The sequence below is a fragment of the Notamacropus eugenii genome, chromosome 4, assembly GCF_028372415.1.
Source record: "Notamacropus eugenii isolate mMacEug1 chromosome 4, mMacEug1.pri_v2, whole genome shotgun sequence".
In the NCBI taxonomy this organism is placed as follows: domain Eukaryota; kingdom Metazoa; phylum Chordata; class Mammalia; order Diprotodontia; family Macropodidae; genus Notamacropus; species Notamacropus eugenii.
The window spans coordinates 245,659,452-245,667,137 of NC_092875.1; positions in this window are offsets into that span (position 1 = coordinate 245,659,452).

A 7,686-nucleotide genomic window follows, 5' to 3' on the forward strand; every position below is an offset into this window, starting at 1 on the left:
TCTGCTCTTTTGAAAAATATTATTTTTAAAAGTATATGCATGAGTGCTGGATGCTTCAAGCTTTTGGTATATTTATTCCTTTCATACTTCACTTGTGATTGAAATCTTTAACAATAGAGAACGCAAGGAGCTATTGCCTTTTGTTGACTTTGAGAAAACATGTCCCTGATTATTTCTGTAGAAGAAAAAATGTCCATAACCAAAAGAATGTTGTTTGTATTCAAAACTGTACAATGAAAAGAACATATAGGGACTCACTTTCATCATAACTGACCCCTTCCCAGTTTGGATTGAAGATTATTGTAAGAAATAAGTGAGTAAATTTGACTTCATTTCAGTCAGTGACATTACCATAGGTATTGTTAGTCAACTGAACTTGATTTAGTAATTTTTGTTCTTTAAAAGTGTTGTAACTCAAAAACTGATATGTTTGCTTTTAGAAAATACTCATTTTAAAGTAATAAATTCTTTTGATAGTTTTCAAGTTCATTTTGTAGCTATATCATAGAATAAAAACATTGGACTAGTCTATTTAGTAAAACTAACTGAAGAATTTACTACCTCTACAGTCATTGGGAGGTAGGAACTATTTCTAGTATAACAAATTAGTCTTGGATATTTGAGGATGATTTTGCTAGCATAAATTAGAATGATAATTACTGTAACACCAGCAACGATAAAATAGCTACTTAAGCTGTTTAATTAAAGCAGTCTTAGTGATCACCAGTTCAAGAAGTAGGATTTAGGTCTGGGTGACTCATGGGTAATTTTTTTTTTAAACCACTGTATAATTCTAAGTTATCTTTGATTACATTAAAACTGTGCATTGGTTGGTGGTTTTTAAAAAAAATACATTTAAGAAAATCTTTAAAATGATTTACATTTTTAAGCATTGATTTTTTTAAACTTGTGAAGAAGCTTTATGACTTGACATAAAATTTCATATAGCAAAAGTTATGAATAATTAGTACCTAACATGAGTGAGTTATAATCCTCAGTTTGACTGAGAAGTTGACACTTTGACAAATCAGTGTAATATGGAGCACGTGAACATATAAAATATCAATGATCATGCCTGAAATATTACTGAAGGAATCATAGGAGCTCCAGCAGCCTTCTACTCCGACCCATACACAAAACAATCCCCACCATAATTTGCACAACAAATGGTTGTCCATCTTCTGCTTGAAGATCTCTAAGGAGGGGCAATTTATGACTTCTTTAGGTTGTTCCACATTGGAAGGGTTCCAATTGTTAGAAAATTTTTCCTGGCTTCAAGCCTAAATTTACCCTCTTTTCAAATTCTGCCTGTTGTTCCTGATTCAGTTAGAGGGTCCAGCAGCACAAGACTAATAATCTCTTTTCCCCATAATAGATCTTTGTATATTTGATCACAACTATCATGTTTCCCCAAGTCTTCTTCAGATTAAATATCCTCAGTTTCTTCAACTCAGCCATATGTCATAAACTGGAGATCATTCACTATCCTGGTTGCCTTCCACCTTCTAGTTGAGTCCAGATGAGGACTGACAAACAATACTCTGGGATCATCACATCCTTATTCCTGGAATCTGTGTTCCTCCTAATGTAGCCTTAAATTCCTTTATCTTTTTTTGGATGTCACATCACACAGCTGATGCATATTGAGCCTGCAGTATACTAAAACTCCCATATCTTTTTCAGAACAATTGTCAATCCATGTTTCTTTTATATTTGTGGAGGTGAGTTTTTTGTTCACATTTATCCCTTTTAAGGGTAGTGAGGTGGCATGTGGGCTGCAGGTGGGGCCTGCAATCAGGAAGACCTGAGTTAAAATAGGACTTCAGATACTGGTTGTGTGTGGTCCTGAGCAAGTCACTTAACCCCATTTGCCTCAGTATCTTCATCTGTAAAACGAACTGGAGAAGAAAATGACAAACCACTACAGTAACTTTGCCAAGAAAACGCCATGATTAAACAACAACCTCTATTAAATTTCATCTTAGTAGAATCAGCCTAATGCTCTAACATATGGATGCTTTTGGAACCTGTCAGTGTGTTAGCTATCCTTCCCACCACTGTCATCTGCAGATATGATGATACCATCTGTGCCTTTCTCAGACGTTGATTCAAATGTTAAACAATACAGGAGCAAGCACAGATTCCCTGGGGTGCTCTTACGGACTTTCGGCTTACTAACATTGATCCATAAGTCATTCTGAATCCAGACATGCCATTACTTCTGAATCCATCAGGTTATATTATCATCTAATCCATGCTTCTCTATCTTATCTGAAATCATAATATTTATATTTCACTAAAATTTAGGTTTAAGTTGTATCAGGACAGCATTTTCTTAGTAATTCTTACAAAAAAAAGAAATGAGTTTAGGATGGCATGACTTGTTCCTGATGAAGCCGTGTTGACCCTTTGTAAACATCACTTCCCTTTCTATATATTTGCTTACCATCTCTTCACTGATTCTAGAATTTTACCAGGTCAAGCTCACTGGTCTGTAGTTTGCAGACTGTTAGCTCTTCTTAAAATTCAGGACCATTTGTCCTCCAATCTCATGGTTTTCCATGATATTTAAAAAGTTATGACCGTGGGTCAATAGTCGTATCTGCCAGTTATTTCAGGACCTAAGGATGTAGTTTATCTGGGCCATGTGACTTGAATTCATCAAGGTGTGACTTGGTTATTTTGAATATCCATTTTACTGGTTAATGATTTTTCTTTTCTCATTTCCAATTAAAAGTCATTTTCTTTTGAAGAGAAAACAAAGGAAATGAGAAATGAGTAGCTCCACCTTCTGTTATGTTACTGTTGTCCCGTCCATACCAAGCAAAGGTCTTATCTCTTCCTTGATCTCCCTTTTCTCTCAATATAATTAAAAAAACCTCCTTTGCTGTCCTTAGCTTTCTTCTTCAGCCTCAGTTCACTTTGAACTTTGGTACTACCGACACTTCTTACAGTACTTTGCCAAATATATTTTGTATTAGCAGGCCTTGTCTCTCTCTTCTGTACATAAGAATCATAAGTCATGTTTACTATGTGCTCTCTTGCTGTTAAATGTTAATATGTTAAGGTAAGAATAGTGGTAGGAGTCTGGTTGTATGAAACTAAGTTATTAGCATATATTGTAACAATTTTAATATATGTGTTGAACTCTAGTAAATTAAACTATGTAATTTGAGTCTTGCCAATATCAATAACTGTAGAGATAGTTCTCAATTTACAATTTTCCTTTAAGTTGGTAATGTGGATCTCTGAATTAACTTTTTCCTCAAAAGCAATGCTATGCTTAGTATACAGGCCCTCAGTTCTCCTAGCAAAGATATTTTAAACATATAATATGCTCAAAGTTCAGGATGGAGTAATTACAACTAGAAAAGGTTTTGTGTGAAAAAGATCCTTGGTGCTCTAAATTGCAAGTTTAATGGGTCAGCAGTCTCATTGCAGCTGAAATAGTTAACGATCTGTGCCTCACAAAGAGAGGCATGACGTACTGAATGTTCTTCCTAGTCAAATAATTTCTATATTGTGTTCCGTTCTAGGCACCACCATTTAGGAAGGATAATGACAAACTGGGAATGATCTAGAAGAAAACAACCAGTCAACAAATATTTATCAACTATTTGCATACCAGTCATTGTGCAAAAGCCCTGAGGATATAAAGTTAGTTAATAAGCATTTATTAAGTGCCTCTTCTGTGCCAGGCTTTGGGAATGCCAGGAAAGGCAAAAAACAGCTCCTTGCAAAGAGTTCTCAGTCTTATGGAGATAATATGAAAACAACTATTTATAAGCAATATACAGAATAAATTTTGAGGTAATCAGCAGAGGAAAGGTGTTAGCATCAGTGCAGACAAGAAAAGGATTTTTGTAGAAGGTGATATTTTGCCTGGATTTAGGGAGGCCAGGAGGGATAGATGAGGAGGAAGTTCATTCAAAGACATGGGGGACAGCTAGTAAAAATGCCGTAAGTTAGGAAATGGAGTGTCTTGTGTCAACAAAAAACAGCAAGGAGGTCAACATCACTGGATTAGTATGTGTGAGATGAGAATGATAAAGTATGACTCCAAAGTTACAGGTTTGAGTGGGAGAACAGTGGTGCCTGTGACAGCAGTTGGGAAGATGGGAGAGTTTTAGGGAAAGATAATGAGTTTTATTTTGGACATGTTGAGTTTGAGATACTCAAGCATCAATTGGTGATTTGGAATTGGAGCTCTGTACCACTAGTGGTATAGGAGAGAGATAAGGGTTGGATTAATAGATCTGGAAGTTATCTACTTAGACATGATAAATGATCCGTGGGAGTTGATGATATCACCAAGGGATATAGTGAAGAGTAAAAAAAGGAAGAGGATCCATGCCTAGGGGGAGTGACTTGGATAAAAGACCCAGGAGACTGAGAAGTACTGATTGGATAGAGAGAACTAAGCAGAGAAGTTCAGGAAAACCTAGAAAGTAGGGGGTGATCAACTGTGTTGATTGCTGTAGATGGTCAAGGAAGATCAGGATGGAGAAAAGGTGATTAGATTTGGTGATTCAGATCATTGGTAACTAGAGAGAAGTCAGTTCAGTTGATTGATGAGATCTGAAGCCAGATTTCAGAAGATTTGGAAGAAAGTGAGAAGAAAGAAAGTGATAGTTGGCTTTCCCAAAGGGAAGGAGTGGTATAGGATGATAGTGGGAATGGCTGGATCAAGTGAATTTTTTAAGGGGTTGGGGAGACATGACCAGGATTATAGACAGCAAGGCAGGAACACAGGGAGAATTTGTCAATGAGAAAGAATGGGGATGATAGTGGGGACAATCTGCCAGGGAAGTCTGGAGGGGATGGGATCAGAGGCATATGTAGAGGGGTTATAAAGGAGATACACCTCTTCAACCAAACAGAGTTAAGAAGTAGAAAAAGAGATATGTCAGATGAGGGGAGAAGGGAGACTATCGTTTTTAGTGAAGTATGAGTCATTCTCAGCTGAGAAGGGTGATGTGGGAGGTTTGAGAAGAGATGAAAGTTTGAAATAGCTGCTGTGGGGAGTGGGATAGTGAATCAGAGAACTAGATTATTTGCTTTTCTGCAGTAAAAGTCTACTTTAGATAACAAATTTGTAACATGTTCAGCATAATGTTGTGATTTCCTCCAGCCCTGATTAGGACGAAGAGTAAAGAAACTGAATGATGGGAGTAATCCATGATTGGGAAGTGACTGAGTGGTGGTCACTGATAGGATAAAAAGGTAGGGAAATTTTGAGGATGGATGACAGTATAGAGTGGAGTTGGTTTACTAAAAGATTGTAGTAGAAAAGAAAGTAGAGTAAAGCCAGTGCAAGGGTGATGGTCTGGGAAAGAACTGAGAGGATGGAGGGAATGGAGGATGATGAGGATGAAGAACAATAATTTTCCATTACAATCATGTGCCATAGTTTGTTTAGCCATTCCTCAATTAATGGATATCCCCTCAAATTCCAATTGTTAGCCACCACAAAAACAACTGCTATAAATATTTTTGTACAAATAGGTCCTCCCTCCCTCTGCCCTTTTATTCTTTTGATGATGGTGTGTTTGTTCGTTCTTTGTTGCTGAAGAAGACCATGCCATCAGGGAAATGATGACATGACTTGCACTTGACTTTGTTTTGAGTGAGAGATGGGGGGAGCCTCACTTCTCCACCAGAGCTATCTGAATTCAGTGACCAGATATTCATCAGGATGACTGGAGATGACCCAGGATGAGGCAAATACCACCAGGAGTGGTATTGCTGGATCAAAGGGTATGCACAGTTTTATAGCCCTTCAGGCATAGTTCCAAATTGCTCTCCAGAATGTTTGGATGAGCTCACAGCTTCACCAACAGTGCATTAGTGTATCAGTTTTCCCACATCCCCTCCAACATCCATCATTTTCCTTTTTTATCATGTTAGTCAATCTGATAGGTGTGAGGTGTTACCTCAGAGTTGTCTTAATTTTCATTTCTCTACCTAATAGTGATTTAGAGTATTTTCTCATATAGCTATAATTTTGATTTCTTTGTCTGAAAACTGCCTGAATAACAAAGATTCTTAAATGACTAATCTCCCATGCATATATCTGATCATCCAAGATCCCCTTGTAAATACAAACACATAGATGAAATTATTTTCACAATTTTTCTGAGTATCAAAATCAAATAAAAAGTGTCCCCCAGTGTCTAAGGTAATGTCAGTTCACAAAGACCAAATAAAATAATTTGCTACCACTGGTTTGGTTCTACAGAATCTCATTTGCTGCTGCTGTTCTACAAATTACATGAAACATTTCAGAACTTTTTCAGAGGCATTAGCAAAAAATTGGCTTACCTATCCACATCAGAACTAAGTGGATGAAAAATTCATGATGATAAGACTGACAGATAATGAGTAAAGGCAATGAGTAAAACCATCAGTACATATACCTACAAGAGTTACTGTGGCTGGACTATAAATGAGGCCTAAAATCATTTGAGTTAAATTTGGGAAATTATATAGTGATTTAATGATCCTCAATTTCTTCCTGATACAAAATTCCATTTTTTCAACACCACTGCGTAGAGCTAGAAATCATGGAGCACCATGTGATGGTAACTTAAATGGGAAGAAATTTCCCATTCATTAATAGGCCCATGTGACCTGTTTATATCATATGGAAGCCTAAGTCATGTGGGGGAGGAGTTACTGAAGGGGTGGAGCAGGAAGAGGTGGAGCTAGAGCAGAACTGAGAGGAAGTTAGTTATGAGAAGAGTCAGAGCTAGGAAGGATGTAGGCAACTGGCTAACGTGAATGAAAGAGTTTGTGATTTTGTTTGAGAGCCTGCTTGTGATTTGTTTGTGGAAAGTCTAGCAGGGGGAAAGACTTGGGAATGGTGTTGTCCTCTGCATTATTATTGTGTATAGATTTTTGTTACTATGTTGGGATTTGACTTTTTGATGTCTGAATAAATGTTTTGGTTCTATCTTCCATGTGGAGAGTCTGTTGTACTTTGCAATTCAGAACTACGCTGGTATATTTATAGTCACCTTTGGTGCTCTGAATATTTCCTTGGCTATACATATGGCTACACGAACAGGATCGCAGGGTATAAAATCTCTATTTGAAGACAGAAAAGATTTCGAGGAAGAAATGGATATCCCAGGATGGGAGGATTTACCTTATTCCTCCCTAGCAAGAGAATGGGCTAAAGCACAGGACTTTGTAAAAATTGGGAACCAAGGCTACAGAAAGGATAACCCAGAGATTTAGAAAGATATTTGCAAAGAATACCAATAGAACCAGGGAAAGAACTGGCCGGGGTATGTAGGAAAGGCTGGACCTTGTTAACAAGTTATTGCCTTATGTGTAAAAGTAGAGATGAGCTGCTGGAAGAGAAAGCTCAGATGGAAAGAGAGTTGGTTGATTTGCATGAGAAGCTTTTTATGCTGCAGCATTCAAACTCTCCTTTAGAAGAACAAGCTAGAAAGTCTTAGGTGGTAGAAGAATAAGCTGTTGTTACTTTAGCTCACGAAAAGAAGCAAAAAAGTAACAAGAGGCTTGATTGGGGCCCAAACACCTGCCTTCAGGTAGAAGCACCCCCAATATAGCAGGAGAATTGGGGGGGGCACACAGTGTTTGGGGAAGTAATTGAGGATTTTACTCAGCAGGAGGTCACAGATATTTTGAGTCACTTCATCCAAAGTATGGGAGAATTGT